The 19,969-nt window shown below is 44.1% G+C and overlaps 1 pseudogene; it reads left to right on the forward strand.

The window, feature by feature from the left end:
* The first annotated feature begins 1,350 nt into the window (after nucleotides 1-1,350).
* Nucleotides 1,351-1,469, forward strand: LOC141141655 (5S ribosomal RNA; annotated as a pseudogene).
* The last annotated feature ends 18,500 nt before the right edge of the window (nucleotides 1,470-19,969 follow it).

Here is a 19,969-nt window from a genome sequence, read left to right on the forward strand (position 1 = left end):
AGCGCCCCATATGCGTTTCAACACTTTTAAAACTTTACGTTTTAAAAGTGTTAAAAGTGACAAAAACACTTTTTATTTTTTTAAACACTTTTAAAAAAGTGTTAAAAGTGACAAAAGTTTTATAAGTGTTGGAACGCATATGGCGGCGTCGCGCATGCCCACTCCAGCGGGCAGCCAAATGTGATGGGTCGCCATATGTGACGAAACACCCCTAGGGGACACACAAGGCACGCAACCGGGAGGGTGTCATATAACGTCCACCCAGAAGACAGAGGCTCCGGGGCGGCTGTAATTTTACAATAGACCAGGCAGGAGGTGGTTAAACCCTACACAGCTGGAATGCCAAAAGGCTTTTCTTAAACAAGGTTGGCCCAAGGCCATCTCAAAAAAGATCCAACTGCTCAACAGACAACCATACCAATCAAATAATACTTGGGAAGCTCGTGAGAAACATAGAAGGATGGTGCCAGAAAAAGGCCATCAATGTAGTCTGAGGGCCTACCATGTAGTCTGAGGGCCTACCATGTTGTCTGAGGGCCTACCATGTTGTCTGAGGGCCTACCATGTAGTCTGAGGGCCTACCATGTAGTCTGAGGAAATACCATGTAGTCTGAGGGCCTACCATGTAGTCGGAGGGCCTACCATGTAGTCGGAGGGCCTACCATGTAGTCGGAGGGAATACCATGTAGTCGGAGGGAATACCATGTAGTCTGAGGGCCTACCATGTAGTCTGAGGGCCTACCATGTAGTCTGAGGGAATACCATGTAGTCTGAGGGCCTACCATGTAGTCTGAGGGCCTACCATGTAGTCTGAGGGCCTACCATGTAGTCGGAGGGAATACCATGTAGTCGGAGGGAATACCATGTAGTCTGAGGGCCTACCATGTAGTCTGAGGGCCTACCATGTAGTCTGAGGGAATACCATGTAGTGCTTGCTTTTCCTGTTCATTCATTGCTGGGAAAGCTTATGTATTCTGAGTGGGATCACCCAGATAAACAATTTTTTCCTCCTAAAAAGTTCTCAACACTTTATCCTATGGAGGAAAAATTTACAAACATGTGAGGTATACCAGCAATTGACGCTGTTGTATCCTCTGTAAATAAAAAAATTGACTTGTCCTGTTGACAATGTTCTAATGCTTAGGAATCCAACTAATAAAAGATTGTAAACCTGCAGTGGTGGCAATTGGGGTATGTTAATCCCTGAGAGACCATTTGAGACTAGTGCTCAAGGTTTTCCCTGAACAGCAGGCTCAGGATTTAGCCTGAGCTGCCAGGGGCTTTGTGTTTGCAATTGACACAATCAGAGATTCTATTCTTTAAACCTCTCGCCTTACACTTGGGTAGTTGGCCTATGGCTATATCACCCTGAGAGCACCCGATTTCGTCTGATCTTGGAGGCTAAGCAGGGTCGGGCCTGGTTAATACCTGGATAGGAGTCCGCCTGGGATAACCAGGTGCTATAGGCTACAGATGCGTAGAATCTGATGGTTGAAAAGTTGGTCAGCCGAAGCGCCATGCAAAAGCTCTTGGCTGGTTTTCCTTTACAATGGTGAAAGGCTGTTTGGGGATGGGGAAAAGTACCTTTTTGCCAGTTAAGAAAAGGAGTAGACGTCCCTCATTTAAACAAACACTTTCTCCAGTGCCAGGGGCATCAGCCTCCAGGCAGTCACGACAGTCTCCACCGCCAGGTTCAAGAGGACCTCAGAGTGAACCCCAGGGACAAAGGAAGTCCTGGGGGGAGGAAACCTATAAGACAGAGTGCTAAAGCCACTTATGAAGTGGCGCCCCAGCTCGCTCGAGTGGGGGGGGGAAGACTTACAGTTCTCAAGGGTCTGGCAGGAGGAGTTTTGAGACAGTCGGATGGTCTTCATAATAGCTCTAGGTTACAAACTAGAGTTACAAGATTTCCCGTGTCCTCGTTTCCTCAGGTCAAAATGTCTTCAGACCCAGAGAAAAAGGTCTCTTTTTCAAGCGTTAGACTGACTTTTGTCTCAAAAGGTGATTTGCAAGGAATCAATCCGAGGTGTTGTCTCCATCCTATAAGGAGGAGAACTTTTGGCATCAATAAACATCAGGGATGCATACCTGCATGTGCCTATTTTTCCCGCTCAGCAGAGGTGTCTGCGTTTCAAAGTAGAAAAGCTCCATTTTCAGTTTATAGCCTTGCCTTTCGGTCTGGCTACTACACCTCGGGTGTTTACAAAAGCTTCTGGCCTTCCGTTAGCCAGATTAAGGACTCAAGGTATTTCAATTGTAGCATACCTAGACGACCTGCTCTTGTTAGACAGGTTGGTAGCCCGCTTAGACCAGAGCATGGTCACCACAATCGTACCTAGGTTGGGCCTCAAGCTAGAGAGATCTTCTTTAAAACCATTAAAGAATGCTAAGTGTACTTGGGTCTGATTATAGATACAGCCTATAGGAGGGTGTTTTTACCCCAAGCAAAGATCAGTTCCATAAGGGAGCTGGTTCAGGTGGTCAGGGCAAAGAAGGGTCCTTCTATTCGCCTTTGCATGAGGTTGTTGGGATAGATGGTGGCTTCATTCATTTCCCTATGCTCAGTTTCATTCGAGACTGCTGCAAAACGGTATGCTATCTACCTGGAACAAGAAGGTCCAGGCGCTAGATTTTCCAATGCCTCTGTCGCCAGGGGTGCGCCAGAGCCTTCAGTTGGTGGAGGATATCCAAGAATCTGCAGAAGAGGAGATCCTTCTTACCAGTTACCTGGAAGGTGGTAACAACATATGCTGGTCTTTTGAGTTGGGAAATAGTCCTGAAAGAAGGACTGTCCAAGGGAAATGGTCCAGAACCAGAAAGACCTTGCTTATCAACATTCTAGAGATTCGGGCAGCACGCCTAGCCCTAAGGGCCTGGACATTCAGGTTGTGGAATCGTCCTATCGGGAATCAATCTGACAATGCCACAGCAGTGGCTTATTTCAATCACCAGGAGGGCACCAGAAGTCAGAAGTCCTAACCTGGGCAGAAAGGCATGTGCCGTGCATATCGGCAATCTTCTTTCCAGGTGTAGAGAACTGGCAGGCGGGCTACATGAGTCGCCAGCAGTTGTTCCCGGGGGAATGGTCCTTTCACTTCGACCTCTTCCTGGCTATATACCAAAGATGGGGGATTTTGGACGTAGATCTGTTTCGCATCCAGGTTCAACAACAAAGTCGACAACTTTGTGTCAAGAACAAGGGATCTACTCGCATACGGAACAGATCTGTTGGTGACCCTGTGGGATCAGTTTTCACTGATTTATGCATTCCCTCCTATTCCGCTGTTACCATGACTGCTGTGGCCCAGAAGATCTTGGTATGCAGAGATCGTAAGGATGGTGGTAGGGGACCCATAGATCCTACCACCACGTCCAGACCTGCTCTCACAGGGACCAGTGTTCCATCCTGCCTCACAAACACTAAATTTAATGGTTTGGCTATTGAAACCCACATTCTGAAGAATTGGGGGCTTTCAGGCTCAGTAAGATCTACCTTGATTAATACAAGGACCCAGCTTCCATAGTCATTTATTATAGAGTCTGGAAGGAATATATTCCTGGTGTGAGTTCAGGGGTTGGCATCCTAGAAAGTATGTTATAGGTACAAAAACAGCCTTTTGAGGAAATCCTTGCCTTTGTGCAAAAAGGATTAGAAATGAAGCTGGCCTTGAGTACCGTCAAGGGCCAGATTTCGGCCTTATCAGTATTGTTCCAACGACCACTTGCTTCGCATTCCCTGGTCCGTGGTTTCATACAGGGGGTGATATGACTTAATCCGCTGGTTAGATCACCCTTAAAACCTTAAGACTTGAATTTGTTTTTTTGTCAGTTTACAAAAACAGCCTTTTGAGCCGATATGATATACTCCCTTGATTCTTTTGACAAGGAAGTTGGTTTTTATGGTTGCCATATCTTCTGCAAGAAGGGTATCAGAATTGGCTGCTCTTTCTTGTAAAGAGCCATATTTAATTATTCACAAGGATAAGGTGATATTGCGTCCTCATCCTAGCTTATGATTTGAAAGAAAAGGTTCCATCTTTTCAAATCAAAGCGCACTCCGCCAGGACTGTTAGTGCTTCTTGGGCAGTGCGTCACCAAGCCTCCATGGCTCAGATCTGCAAGGCCACAACTTGATCTTCAGTCCAGACATTCACCAGATTCTATCAGGTTAATGTAAGAAGGCATGAGGATTTCGCCTTTGGGCGCAGTGTACTGCAGGCAGCAGTATAGGTCCTTAGGTCTGATGGCACCCTACTTTTGTTTGTGTCCCCCTCCCCTCAGTTGGCATTGCTCTGGGACATCCCACATAGTAACTACTATGGCTCTGTGTCCTGTGATGTACTCTTAAGAAAATAGGATTTTTATAACGGCTTACCTGTAAAATCCTTTTCTTTGAAGTACATCACGGGACACAGAGGTCCCTCCCCTCTTTCTGGTATACCCATGTATTGCTTTGCTACAAAACGGAGGTACTCCCTGTAAGGGGAGAGGTTATATAGGGAGTTGAACTTCCTGTTTAGGGTGTACAAGTGTCCATCACCTAAAGGTGGCCTATATGGGGCACATTGGGGGAGGATGACCACCGAGATGATGCTGTTGGACCCGCCCGGTAATAGTTTACCATTGTTTTAATCTTCTGAATGCCTAATCATTGTTTGAGCTCTGTGAACCTAGCAAGATGGATGTGGTCCTTCTCCGCCCCTTCCCCCCCCCTCCTTTCCCTCCCAGTCCCACCCCCACCCCCCAATCTCCAAGACCTGCTCAACTCATGCGACAATATTTCTGTGTACAACTGTGTATATGCATCGCTTGTATTCTAAAAATTGAATAAACAGTTTTTTTTTTGTTAAAAAAAAAAAAGTAGCCTATATAACCCACATAGTAACTACTATGACTCTGTGTCCCATGATATACTTCAAAGAAAAGGATTTTACAGGTAAGCTGTTATAAAAATCCTATTTTTGACAAGTCTTTTATTAAAAATATCTTCTTCTCCCGCTGGTTTTTCTTCCGCTCTTCTTCTTTCCTCTTTGTCCGGTGTGCTTCTTCCTCTGCCGCCGCTCCCGCCGATGACTCTCTTGCTGCGTCCCACTGATCTGTCCGCGCCGATGTCAAGCATTTCTTAGATAACGATGGGGGCGTGGCAATCGGATTATGTCATCCAGAGGCCCTACCCCTTGTGACGTCAAGGACCCGTCATGCCCTGGGTGGTGATGTCACACGGGGCGGGGCCTCTGGATGACATAATCCAATGGCCATGCCCCCATCATTATCTAAGAAATGCTTGACATCGGCGCGGACAGATCAGCGGGATGCAGCATCGGAGGAGGGTCATCAGCGGGAGCGGGACTCAGCATCGGAGGAGGGTCGTCAGCGGGAGCGGGACTCAGCATCGGAGGGGGGTCGTCAGCGGGAGCGGGATTCAGCATCAGAGGTGGGTCGTCAGCAGCAGAGGAAGAAGAACACTGGACAAAGAAGAATGAAGAAAAGCGAGAGTAGAAGGAGCCCGGAGGAGGAAGAAGAAGATATTTTTAATAAAAGACTTGTCAAAAACTACTGTATTTTTTAACACTGAACTACTTTTTTTTTGGTGATGTAACCCATACTCATTCACATGGGGGTGCCCGAGATCTGGGGGCCCCCTTGTTAAAGTTGCAAGCACTAAACTTATTCTCTCTGGCGAAGAGACGCTTGAGAGGGGATATGATTTCAATATACAAATACTGTACTGGTGACCCCACAATGGGGATAACATTTTTTGCGGAAGGGAGTTTAACAAGACACGTGGCCACTCATTAAAATTAGAAGAAAAGAGGTTTAACCTTAAACTACCTTGAGGATTCTTTACTGTAAGAGCGGCAAGGATGTGGAATTCCCTTCCACAGGCGGTGGTCTCAGCGGGGAGCATTGATAGTTTCAAAAACTATTAGATAAGCACCTGAACGACCACAACATACAGGGATATACAATGTAATACTGACATATAATCACACACATAGGTTGGACTTGTGTCTATTTTCAACCTCACATACTATGTCATTATGTTACTATGCTAATTACCTTTGCATATACCTAGGGGTGTCCGGGCCCTAACCCTCTCTCCCTCAGTTCTGTTTAAGAGACAATAAATCTCTTTGCCTTCAAAAAGTGTCTGGCGCCTACCCTTTCATCTTGCATTACACCCACCATGCCTTGTAACCCACTGTACACTGAAGGATGTCAGCTGTCCCTAACCCTGGAGGTAACTATTAGGCCTAAAGAGGTCTGGAACTTTGCAACATACACACATATATACAGTGGCTTAAAAAAAGTATTCATACCCCTTGAAATTTTCCACATTTTCTCATGTTACAACCAAAAACGTAAATGTATTTTATTGGGATTTTATGTGATAGACCAACACAAAGTGGCACATAATTCTGAAGTGGAAGGAAAATGATAAATGGTTTTCAACATTTTTTATAAATAAATATGCGAAAAGTGTGACGTGTTCAAAAGCTACCCAATTAGTAAATGGAGTCCACCTGTGTGTAATTTAATCTCAATATAAATACAGCTGTTCCGTGAAGCCCTCAGCGGTGTGTTAGAGAACCTTTGTGAACAAACATCACCATGAAGGCCAAGGAACACACCAGACAGGTCAGGGATAAAGTTGTTGAGACGTTTAGAGCAGGGTTATATTATAAAAAATATCTCAAGCTTTGTACATCTCACGGAGCACTGTTCAATCCATCATCCAATAATGGAAAGAGTATGGCACAACTGCAAACCTACCAACACATGGCTGTCCACCTAAACTGACAGGCCGGGTAAGGATAGCATTAATCAGAGAAGCAGCCAAGAGGCCCATGGTAACTCTGGAGGAGCTGCAGAGACCCACAGCTCTGGTGGGAGAATCTGTCCACAGGACAACTATTAGTCGTGCTCTCCACAAATCTGACCTTTATAGAAGAGTGGCAAGAAGAAAGCCATTGTTGAAAGAAAGCCATAAGAAGTCCCGTTAGCAGTTTGTGAGAAGCCATGTGGGGGGGACAGCAAACATGTGGAAGAAGGTGCTCTGGTCAGATGAGACCAAAATTAAGCTTTTTGACCTAAAAGCAAAACGCTATGTGTGGCGGAAAATTAACACTGCGCATCACCCCGAACACACCATCCCCATCGTGAAACATGGTGGTGGCAGCAGGGACAGGGAAGCTGGTTAGAGTTGATGGGAAGATGGATGGAGCCAAATACAGGGCAATCTTAGAAGAAAACCTGTTATGCCGCGTACACACGGTCGGACTTTTCAGCTACAAAAGTCCGACAGCCTGTCCGACAGACTTTCGACGGACTTGCGGCGGACTTGCGGCGGACTTTCTAACGAACAGACTTGCCTACACACGATCACACAAAAGTCCGTCAAATTCTTACGTGATGACGTACACCGGACTAAAATAAGGAAGTTGATAGCCAGTAGCCAATAGCTGCCCTAGCGTGGGTTTTTGTCCGTCAGACTAGCATACAGACGAGCGGATTTTTCGACCGGACTCGAGTCCGTCGGAAAGATTTGAAGCATGTTTCAAATCTAAAGTCCGTCGGATTTGAGGCTGAAAAAGTCAGTTGAAAGTCCGGAGAAGCCCACACACGATCGGATTACCAGCCAGCTTTAGTCCGTCAGCGTCCGTTGGACTTTTGTAGACGAAAAGTCCGACCGTGTGTACGCGGCATTAGAGTTTGCAAAAGACTTGAGACTGGGGTGGAGGTTCACCTTCCAGCAGGACAACGACCCTAAACATACAGCCAGAGCTACAATGGAATGGTTTAGATCAAAGCATATTCATGTGTTAGCATGACCCAGTCAAAGTCCTGACCTAAATCCAATTGAGAATCTGCGGCAAGCCTTGAAAATATCTGCTCAGACGTTCTCCATCCAATCTGACAGAACTTGAGCTATTTTGCAAAGAAGAATGGGCAAAAATGTAACTCTCTAAATGTGCAAAGCTGGTAGAGACATCCCCAAAAAGACTTGTAGCTGTAATTGCAGCGAAAGGTGGTTCTACAAAGTATTAACTCAGGGGGGCTGAATAAAAAATGCACGCCACACTTTTCACATATTTATTTGTAAAAAATGTTGAAAACCATTTATCATTTTCTTCCACTTCACAATTATGTGCCACTTTGTGTTGGTCTATCACATAAAATCCCAACAAAATACATTTACTGTAAGTTTCTGGTTGTAACATGACAAAATAAGGAAAATTTCAAGGGGTGTGAATACTTTTTCAAAGCACTGTGTGGGTGTATATGTGTGTATGTATATGTGTGTGTGTATATATATATATATAGATATATATATATATATCTATATATATATATATATATAGATATATAGATATATATATATATATCTATATATATATATATAAAATGTTATGGTTTCGGCAGGCAGCTTGCCAGGGAGACTTTCCCCACCCATTGGGAGGTTTGCCTCCATTTCATAATTACTAACCATGTTTGTATGACATTATGTACATACCAACAGGGACCTTTGACCCCTGTTAACTTTTAACATACTGTCCGCAGCTACAGTCATGATCCTGGTGTTTTTTTAGGACTGGCGATTCTGCACATTGTTAAAGTAATCCTAGTGGCTATACAGCTGCTGGAAGTTCCCTATGCTCCTGCTGCCTCTCTGTTGTGGCTCGAGGTACAGGCAGTGTTTCTGAGAATGCTGCCTTGGAGGTCCTTTTCTATAATATAGCCCCTAAGTCACTGAAATGCTTTTTTTAAGATGCTTCATCTTCCTCTAATTTTGTCATTGGTACCAATAAGTACCATGATTGCTGGGTCCTCCCCAGCCCCAGCGCCCGGTAGCCCCAGGGCCCGGTCCTCCCCAGGGCCCGGTCCTCCCCATCGCCTGGTAACAACAAACTGTTCATCGATCACGGTCTTTGTGACAGATTGCCCTATGTGTCCTTTTAATAGCTGAGTCCCCTCCCACCAGTATCTGTTTTTTTCCTTTCTCTACCCTCGTCCCTCATCTTCACTGGAAGAGTTGTTCCCTTGGCAGATAGGGGAATCAGCCTTTCCATTGCCACTTCTGAACTGATATCACCAACATCACCCATCCAGTAGGTTTGCTACCTTTTCTTCAAGCCCAAACTTTAGCTATGCACTGCATTTTTTTTGTAGTATACAAAACAGATAAAAAACAAAATGCAGTACAAATAAAAGGAAATCCTGCAAAACCTTTTTAAAAACTATGCTGCTTTCCCTTACACCTCCTGTCCTGTTAATCCTGAAGGTGGTGACACAATATAAGGCACGGAGTGGCACGGGTGAATTGTTGGAGATCCTGGACGGAAGGTACTTGCAGCAGGTACCAAGCAGCAGGCAGACTCATGGACTAGCAGAGGTGGATACACGGCAGCAGGTGCAGGAGAGCAGGCAGACTGGTGGACTGGCAGGTGCAGGTACACAGCAACAGGTGCAGAGCAGCAGGCAGCAACCAAGCTGGTGAGCAGGCGCATGCAGGATCTCGGGTGGTCAGGAAGGCAGAACGCCAGTAACGGTCAAGAAGCAGAGGTACAGTATCAGATCCAAAGCGGACTCAGGGCTAAGCCGGGGTCAGTATCAGACAAGTATAAAAGGCACCGGGATGGTAGGTAAAGGCAGTCAGGTCACAAGCCGGGTCAGCAACAAGGTATCAGGAACAAGCACAATCAAACAGGCCAGGTATAGACAGGATCCGGTTACAGACAGTAGAAGCTGATGACCACTCAGCAATCTTCGGATCCCTGGAACCACTTCAGCCCCGGAAGGATTTGCCCCCCTAATGACCAGAGCATTTTTTTAAATTTGGCACTGCGCTGCTTTAACTGGTAATTGCACGGTCATGTGAAATTTGCGTCTTTTTCCCCACAAATAGAGCTTTCCTTTGGTGGTATTTGATCGCCTCTGCATTTTTTATTTTTTGCTATATAATCGAAAAAAGACTGAAAATTTTGAAAAAAAATTATATTTTCTACTTTTTTGTTAGAAAAAAAATACTATAAACTAAATTTTAGTCCTACATTTAGGCCAAAATGCATTCAGCTACATGTCTTGGGTTAAAAAATATTTCAATAAGCGTACATTTTTCTGGTTTGCGCAAAAGTTATAGCGGCTACAAACTAGGGTACATTTTCTGGAATTTACACAGCTTTTAGTGTATGACTGCCTATCTCATTTCTTGAGGTGCTAAAATGGCAGGGCAGTACAACCCCCCCCTCCAAATGACCCCATTTTGGAAAGTAGACACCCCAAGGAATTCTCTATGAGGCATGTTGAGCACATTGAATATTTTATTTTATTTTTTGTCACAAGTGATTGAAAAATCACAAAAAAATTTAATAGAAATTTACACAAAGTTGTCACTGAAATGACTTTTTGCTCAAACATGCCATGGGCATATGTGAAATGGTACCCCAAAATACATTCTGCTGCTTCTCCTGAGTACGGGGATACCACATGTGTGAGACTTTTTGGCAGTCTAGCCGTGTACAGGACCCCTAAAACCAATCACCGCCTTGAGGCTTTCTAAGTGCGTACTTTTTTGGTTTCACTCCTCACTGCCTATCACAGTTTCGGAGGCCATAAAATGCCCATATAGCACAACCACCCCCTCCCTAAATGACCCCATTTTGGAAAGTAGGCTCCCCAAGCTATTTGCATGTCGAGTCCATGGAATATTTTATATTTTGCCACAAGTTTCAGGAAAATAAAAAAAAAAAAAAACTCCGCCTTCAGGCTTTCTAAGGGCGTAAATTTTTGATTACACTCCTCACTACCTATCACAGTTTTGGAGGCCATGAAATGCCCAGATAGCACAAACCCCCCCAAATGACCCCATTTTGGAAAGTAGACACCCCAAGTTATTGGCTGAGAGGCATGTTGAGTATTTTGCAGATCTTGCTTTTTGTCACAATTTTTGAAAATTGAAAAAAGAAATTTGAAAAATAAATGGGAGCTGCAAAATACTCAACATGCCTCTCAGCCAATAACTTACCAACCAAAAAGTCTTACACATGTGATTTCTCCATACTCAGGAGAAACAGCAGAATGTATTTTGGGGTGTAATTCCACATATAACCATGGCATGTGTGAGCAATATATCATTTTGTGACAACATTGTGTAAAAAAAATAAAAATGAATTGTAATTTTCCTGAAACTTTTGGCAAAACATAAAATATTCCATGGACTCAACATGCCTACCAGCAAATAGCTTTGGGTGTCTACTCTCCAAAAAGAGGTCATTTGGGGGGGGTTTGAACTGTCCTGGCATTTTATGCACAACATTTAGAAGCTTATGCCACACATCACCCACTCTTCTAACCACTTGAAGACAAAGCCCTTTCTGACACTTTTTGTTTACATGAAAAACATTTTTTTTTGCTAGAAAATTACTTTGAACCCCAAAACATTATATATTTTTTTAAACCAAAGGCCCTACAGATTAAAATGGTGGGTGTTGCAATTTTGATTTTTTGTTTTGCAATTTTGTTTTTTCATACAGTATTTGCGCAGCGATTTTTTCAAACGCAATTTTATTGGAAAAAAAAAACACCTTTTTTGAATTTTAATGCACTAAAACAGACATTGCCCAAATGTTTGGTAAAATATAAAAGATGATCTTATGCCGAGTACATACATACCAAACACGACATTCTTTAAAATTGCGCACAACCGTGCAGCGGCGACAAACTACCTACATTTTAAAAGCCTTTACAGATTACCACTTTAGATTTACAGAGGAGGTCTACTGCTAAAATTACTGCCCTCGATCTGACCTTCACGGTGATACCTCACATGAATAGTACAATTGCTGTTTACATAGGACACGAGACTGACGCTTGCGTTCGCCTTTGCATGCGAGCACGGGAGGACAGGGGTTTTTATTATTTATTTTGCTTTTTCATTTTATTTTACACTGTTCCTTTATTTTTTTTTTTTTTTTTTTATTGTTATCACAGGGAATGTAAATATCCCCTATGATAGCAATAGGTAGTGACAGGTACTCTTTTTTTGGAAAAAATTTTAAACTCTAGATCTCTTCTCTGCCCTCAAAGCATCTGACCACACCAAGATTGGTATGATCAGATGCTTTCAAATTTTCCCAATGGCGCTGTTTATATCCTGTGAAACCGAAGTCATGAAATGCTCATAGCTTCCGGTTTCTTTGGCCATAGACATGATTGTAACCATTCTGGTCTCCGATTAGCTCTATGGTCAACTGGCGGAACCTCCGGCTGCATTCTCAGGTTACCCGGTGGGACAGGAGAGCCTGAGAATACCATGGAAGATGGCGGGGGGGAGGAAGTTCCCTCCCACTGCTTGTAAAACCAGTCTAGCTGCTAATTAGCTAGGATTGCTTTTACATGAAAGCCGGCCGCTGGCTGAAAAGAATGATGCCAAGATGACACCTAAACCTGCAGGCATCATTCTGTTATAACCACTCAAAATCCAACTACCTACCAGTATGTTGCTGGTCCTTGTTGGGCATATATTGCAATGTTCTTTTTTTTCATGCAGGATGTGGGCTGAACGAAAAAAGAGATTGATCGGTGAGTATGCCCACCATTAGAATACCACCCTTCATTCACCCACTTCTAATGATGGACATACATGCACTGTTTTGTTTTAACTGTGGTGGTGAAATCACCTCCTACAGCGCTGGAGTCGCTGATATACATATCGTGAGAACAAACGCTGTTGCTGTCAAAATACATAAATACGCGCTGCAGCTGAATAGCGTACTTGCAGAGCAAACAATGGTAACAATAAAACATTAACTCAATAAAACAACTTTTTTTTTCTTTTACAAAGTCTTTATAGGTAGAAAAGTAAATTCAACAGATTAGTGCAAGAGTGTGATGGTTACATCAAACATAAAATGGAGAGGAAGATCCCAACAAAGGGATGTTATACACGTGGTACAATATTCATCAGTACAAATAGATCATTTAATGCCCCAGAGTTTATTGTATTGTAGGCAAAGGCTCGGAAACCCAAAGCAATAAAGAGGGGTGAATACATACATACATAGATTAACTGCATATTGATTATGGATAAGAAAGAAAAACAATTGTTTGTTTGGTTTTTATTTATTTTTATTTGTTTTTTGTTTTTTTTTTCATCACTGTAACTATCTTAACTGGGCCGACTCCTGGAAACTAGGAGTGTCAGAGAAAGTATACAGAAAAAGAAAGGGAATGGTTAGACTGTAGAAGACAAGGGGTGATATAAGAGAGAAAAAAAAAGACAAGGAAGAGAGAAAGGAGGGAAGAGTCCATTGGGGGAGGGGTGTGCATCCGGAGACCCTTAAATTGAAAGAAGTAGGCTGTTGAACCCGGAGGACTGGTTGTATGATATCCATGGCTGCCAGACCCTGAGAAATGTATTGTGAGTATCAGAGGTGAGGGCTGCCAATTTCTTATTAATCATGATGTCGTTCATGCAGGTTTTTACCTGCTTCGAAGCTGAGTACTGGGGTTTTCCATGCCCTCGCAATGGTCAACTTGGTTTCATTAAAGAGGTGCTGGGCCAATTGGCATTCCGGGTGGAGGAGTGCAAGTCTAGGTTTACACAGAAGGGCTTCATAGGGGTCTCTTTTAAGGTTGAAATGGAGCATGTTACGAAGAAGGGTGTAGACCCTGACCTATAGTCTACATACTTTGGGGCAAGTCCACCAAATGTGGGCCATGGTACCTTTCTGCGAACAACCCCGGTAACAAACAGTGAGGGGAATAGGAAGGAATAAAACGAGCTAGTCTAGCTGGCATATAATACCATCTATAGAACACTTTGTATGCATTTTCCAGAATGAGAACATTCCTAGAACTCTTCGTAAGGGCTATTGTCGTGATCTTCTAGTCCTCTGGGTCCAACTGTTTACCCAAGTCTCTTTGGAGATGACACGATGTCACTGGGGGCTTCCTAGAGGTAATGCTTGAGGAGTAAAGTAAAGATGTTACTCCCGGGGAATGGGGTTTAGCCCTGCAGATGCTTTCAAATGGGGTCAAGGTGTATGGGGTAGGTCAGGCCTTTGTGAGTTGTTGGAGGAAGTGTTTAATTTGAAGGTAACTATAATGTTCACAAAGGGGGATATCATGGGGAAATCTGAGAACATCGAATGTTATTATTCTCGTAGGGGTGAACAGAGAATGAACGTCAGTGAATCCATTATCTGTCAACCATGAGAATTATTTAGGATTCTCACAACTGGGGGCAAATAAAGGGCAATGAGTAAGAACCAGTAATGGTAAGTGGAGGGGATAGTAGTCCTGCCGAGAATTTAACAGAGTCCCATAGGCGAAGAGAATGTGTCATACACGGCCCAAACCCGCGCGGGCATTTCGTGGGGGGGGGAGCCAGGGTACAGAGGAAATGGGTATAGGGTGAGATTCGACCAGATCAATAACGGCCCATAGCAGCATTTGATATGTGTCATGAAGGTGGGATAGTGGGGCTATGAAGATTGGGGACTGAAAGACCTCCGTTGATCCGACAAATTTCAAGAGCTTGGGTTGGTGAATTCATAATATATAGGAGGCGATCAGGACTGGTAATACTTTAAATAGATACAACAGTTTTGGGAGGTAGGTCATATTAACCACAGAGATCCTGAACCAGGATAGCGGGAGGTGGGACCAGGAGGATAACATGTCAGGGAGTTTTCTAAAGAGAGGCGGGAAATTGGCCTGGTACAGTCTGTCATATTTGGGAGTGAGCTGTATACCGAGATAGGGCAATGAGGGGAGCCATTGAAATGGGAAATTGGCTTTTAGAGAGGTCAGTTCCCGAGGAGGACAGGTTTCCGGACATCGCTTTAGACTTAGTAGGGGTTAACATGTAGTCCCGAAAGAGACGCAAAGGTCTCCAAAAGGGAGAATAAATTAGGCAGCGAGATTCTGGGTGCAGTCAGAGTCATTAGGATGTCGTCTGCAAACAAGGAGATCTTATGAGCAGAACCTGCAACTTCAATACCTTTTATATTTGGATGTGAACGGATCGCCTCCACCAGCGGTTCCATAGCCAAGACAAACAAGAGAGGCGAAAGCGGGCAGCTCTGTTGAGTGCCCCTTCGTTACCATCTCCTGTATCATGTCTGCAGTCTCTGATCATCTCCTGTATCATGTCTGCAGTCTCTGACCATCTCCTGTATCATGTCTGCATTCTCTGACCATCTGTTGTATCATGTCTGCAGTCTCTGATCATCTTCTGTATCATGTCTGCAGTCTCTGATCATCTTTTGTATCATGTCTGCAGTCTCTGACCATCTCCTGTATCATGTCTGCAGTCTCTGACTATATCCTGTTTGTTTGTCTCCTACACTGCATATTCACTGAATTGAATGTGTGGCCCTTTGGTGATGTCGGAGGGCCACACTTGAAGCCCCCATATCAAGAAAGCTGCCCCCCACTGGAGCTAATACCTGCACTTTTCACTGGATCCCACAACTCCGCTTGTATATTTTATGTGTCCCTCTCCTGATGATATTGAAGTTTCTCTCTCTAATATTTCAGATGCCGAGGCCTGGACTCAGGAGATGATCTCATCCCACGTGTCCCTGTTCTCCGGCACAGCCCTGCACAGGGCCCTGGACTCACTGACTACATAGAGACGCTTCCCGCGCCCTCCTATTCTTCAATGAACATGTTCTGCTGCCCCAGCATAGTCAGGACTTCCACGGTACAGATATGAGGGACTTTATGAAGTGTTTATTGTCCTCCTTTTTTCTACAGGGACTTCATTTTAATACAATCAGAATTCTGTAACACTTCATGTAATGAGGGCTGATGGGAGAGTGTCAGCATACGCCCTCTTGTGGCTGAAATGTAGATGGCGGATTTTCACTCAATGGTGTAGAACACACAAGGAGAGAGATTTATTAAAACCGGAGGGTGCAAAATCTGGTGCAGCTCTGCATAGAAACCAATCGGCTTCCAGTTTTTGTTGTCAAAGCCTAAATGCACAAGCTGAGGTTGAAAGCTGATTGGCTACCATGCACAGCTGCACTAGATTTTGCACTCTCCAGTTTTAATAAATCAACCCGATTGTATGAAGTGAAAAAATTAATACGTTGTGCACGTTTCTGTTGTATGTATCCGTCTGTCTGTATTTAAAAACATGAAGCAATATGGAGGTTGATTTACTAAAACTGGAGAGAGCAAAATCTCGCCAACCCCCAGTCCCTGCCGTACTTAACTAAGTGATGAGCTGTCAGTGCCCATGTAGTCAGTGTACGAGGTCTAGGGATTTGTAATCCTCTCTCTTCTCTGTGCAGTGCTTCTAGGAGGGATTAGAGTGATTCTGATTGGCCAGCGCCAGCACAGAGCATCGCTCTGATCCATCCTGGAAGCACTGCAGAGAGAAGAGGGAGAACACCGGATACACAAGCACTGACTGCTCATCCCCTATGGGAGGTATGTACTGTGGAGACCACAGGTTAAGGGGTGTAAGGTGTTCACCTTTTTATTCTTTATGAAAAGGTGAACTAACCCTTTAAAGCATGGGTGCTCAACCTGTGGCCCTCCAGCTGTTGCAGAACTACAAGTCCCATGAGGCATTGCTGAACAGTTACAAGGATGACTTCCAAAGGCAGAGGCACGATGGGACTTGTAATTCCACAAAAAGCTGGAGGGCCACAGGTTAAGCACCCATGCCTTAAAGTGAATTTAAACCCCAGACCAAAAATGTAATATATTGCAGCTTTCTAGTCCTTGCTGGTGGTCGCTGCAATCATTTTCTTTTTCATGTTTTTTAAATTTTTTTGCTTTATTTTTACCCTGTAAACAACACACTTCCTGTCCCTGTGTGGCTACCTTACTCCTTTACTTTATCTTTGGAGGGAGCCATGGTTGTCACCCTAGACTGCTCTCCTGATATGGACTACACTTCCTGTCCCTGTGTGGCTAAATCACTCCCCCACTTTAACTATGGAGGGAGCCATGGTTGTCACCCTAGGCTGCTCTCATAAACTAGACTCCCTGTCCCTGTGTGGCCATGTCACTCCTCCACTGTATCTGTGGAGAGAGCCATGGGTGTCACCCTAGGCTGCTCTCCTGATATGTACTACACTTCCTGGCCCTGGGTGGCCACATCACTCTTCCACTGTATCTATAGAGGGAGCCATGGTTCTCGCCCTAGGCTGCTCTCCTGATATGGACTACACTTCCTGGCCCTGGGTGGCCACATCACTCTTCCACTGTATCTATAGAAGGAACTATGGTTGTCACCATAGGCTGCTCTCCTGATATGGACTACACTTCCTGTCTCTGTGTGGCTACGTCACTCCTCCACTGTATTCATGAAGGGAGCCATAGTTGTCACCCTAGGCTGCTCTCCTGATATGGACCACACTTCTTGTCCTTGGGTGGCCATGTTACTCCTTCACTATATATATAGAGGGAGCCATGGTTGTCACCCTAGCTTGCTCTCCTGATAGACTACAAACATGTCCATATCTCTTCATCTCCATTACATGGGGGGGGGGGCAGGGCAATCAGTAGTTTACAGAAGATAGCAAGGAAGGAAGTGATACGTCGGTGCAGCTCCCAAGAAGTGACAAGGACGATGCATTTCCGGCAGGATCAACAGGTACTTTCTGTACTTGCTGAAAATGTTAGCTTAAAAAAGAAAATGAATGCAGCCACTGGTCACACGACCACCTTATTCATTGTAGGGTCTTCAATGCTCAGGCATGACCAACCTGAAAAATGTCAAGATGACGCAGGCACCCTTCCCAGTCTAGTGGGAAAAATACCACGCTATAGTACACAAATAATTTCTTGCAAATCGTGCCACAAAGAATAATAATGTGAATAGCCAAACAAAAAATGTCAAATCAGTGGTTTCAAAATTCTAAAAAAATTTTAAAAAAGCAGCCGCTCTATGTGAGATACACACAATGACATAAATAGTAACAGAGGTAGCAGCGCTAATATCCCTAAGGTGAGTAAATAATATTTAAATGTAAAATGAACCTTAAAATTTTACCAAAAAAATATTAACACAAAAATGTGTGTACCAATAAACTTAATATATTAAACCAATACTGATTAAGTGATACAGCATTAACAAGGCGACATTTTGGTCCATAAAAAGTGTTGTGAGAAAGCCTAGGCTCAAATTTCGGTCTTCAGAGTGAATAAATAAATGATTGGGTAAAACATTCCTCCACCGCACCACCGTGATAGCTCAATAAGAAATGCGCGCTTACCACAAGGCAAGCCCAAAGGAGCTTGCGACCTTAACCCGGTGGGGGCCTTTATCTGGATGGACTGGTAGGGAACAATACTCCACTTCCTATAACCAGAGGGGATGATGAAAAACACTGCTCCACCCTTCCCAGTCTGATAGCCAGGTTTTTCGGGAGGAGCTACTGTCAGTCAATGCAACTATCTGCCCAATCAGGTGGTGCTGCGTGTGACATAGGCAGCTGGGAGGCTGATAACAGCATCAGCAGCTCCTCCTGATTGTCATTGCTGGCAGGGAAGACCAGGGAGGATGCTTAGGTCATGTGAGGGGATATGTCTTGGTCCCGCCCATCGCCCAGGCAGTGCAGAACCCAGTGTGAGCAAGGTGGTCACCTGACCCATGGGGCAGTCATAGGCTTTTTTCCCCCCACATTGGACTGAGCTTAAGAGATGCCTTTGCAACGTTGCAGAGGCATAGGAAGTCACTGGCCTTCTATGCACTTTTTTTTTTGTTTTATCAAAAGTGACATTTTTTTTTTTTTTGTGAAATTATGGCACTCCTGTTTTGCTTAAAATACAGCCCCTCTTTGTAATTTTATATGCAAATAAAGGATTTTAGCCACCTCCGTGGCCGATTCTTTCCTGATTCTGTTCTAGAAATACTGACAGAGGCCCTCTGGTGCACAGGCTGAAATCTTTCAAAAGTGAAAATTGCTATCTTCATTTCTTTTATATAATCAGTCTGAGCGTTATAGGTTTCTTGCTAAAATGGAACCTAGGGATCTATTTGTAAAACATGTGTTGGACGAATGTCACATGTTCATGCAGCCTTGGCAAATCTTCCTGTATTTTCTGTAATAGATTCATTTCCTTTGGTTGTACCAAAATGTGCTTTATTTTCTCATTGAGGTATTTCAGAAAACCATACTGCATTTTGGCCATTAGATGGAGCCGCCGATTGTATATCTACAGAGAAAATACAGGAATAATTCGTCCAGCCTGCACAAATCTGTAGGCCTTTCGTCCAACGAATGTTTTATAAATAGACCCTCTTAGTCTGGTTGACCTAAGGAAATCGGGAGGGATGCTACATTTTGTGTTTGACCCCAAGGCAAACACAAAATGTAGATAAGTGTTTATATCCTGCCAACAAACTGTTTATAGCAAGCAGAGTCTGCTGATCTCAAGCACTAGGTCTGGTCATTCCCTGAAAGACCCGGGTGCTAAAAAAAAATGGTGGGGGCTTGTCTCACCAGTGTTTATATCCTGCCAACAAACTGTTTATAGCAAGCAGAGTCTGCTGATCTCAAGCACTAGGTCTGGTCATTCCCTGAAAGACCCGGGTGCTAAAAAAAAATGGTGGGGGCTTGTCTCATGGCCCATAAATAACGTGAGCCTAAGAAGGAGAAAAAGCCGGTTGAACATAATGAAATTTCAAACACTGGCAACTTTATTGTTTTGGACAAGCAAGCAAAGAGTGCCTGCCTGGGACCTTCTCTGAGACATTTAGCCCACAGCTGGGCATGGATGAAGCCCAAGCTACAGTTTAAGCCCAACTTTGTGGGTGGAACACATAAGAGGAGGAGGTAAGAGGCAGGGACTCTGTCTGGTACAATAAAGTTGCCAGCGCTTGAACTTTCCTGGAGTTTATCCCGCTTTTTCTCCCTCCTATAGAAATACAGGTAGAAAACCAAAGAAAACAGGACATTCCAAGAATGGGCGTTTGGTTGGCGAAGTTACAGAATAAATGTTT

Source organism: Aquarana catesbeiana, linkage group LG04 (genome assembly GCF_042186555.1).
Source record: "Aquarana catesbeiana isolate 2022-GZ linkage group LG04, ASM4218655v1, whole genome shotgun sequence".
In the NCBI taxonomy this organism is placed as follows: domain Eukaryota; kingdom Metazoa; phylum Chordata; class Amphibia; order Anura; family Ranidae; genus Aquarana; species Aquarana catesbeiana.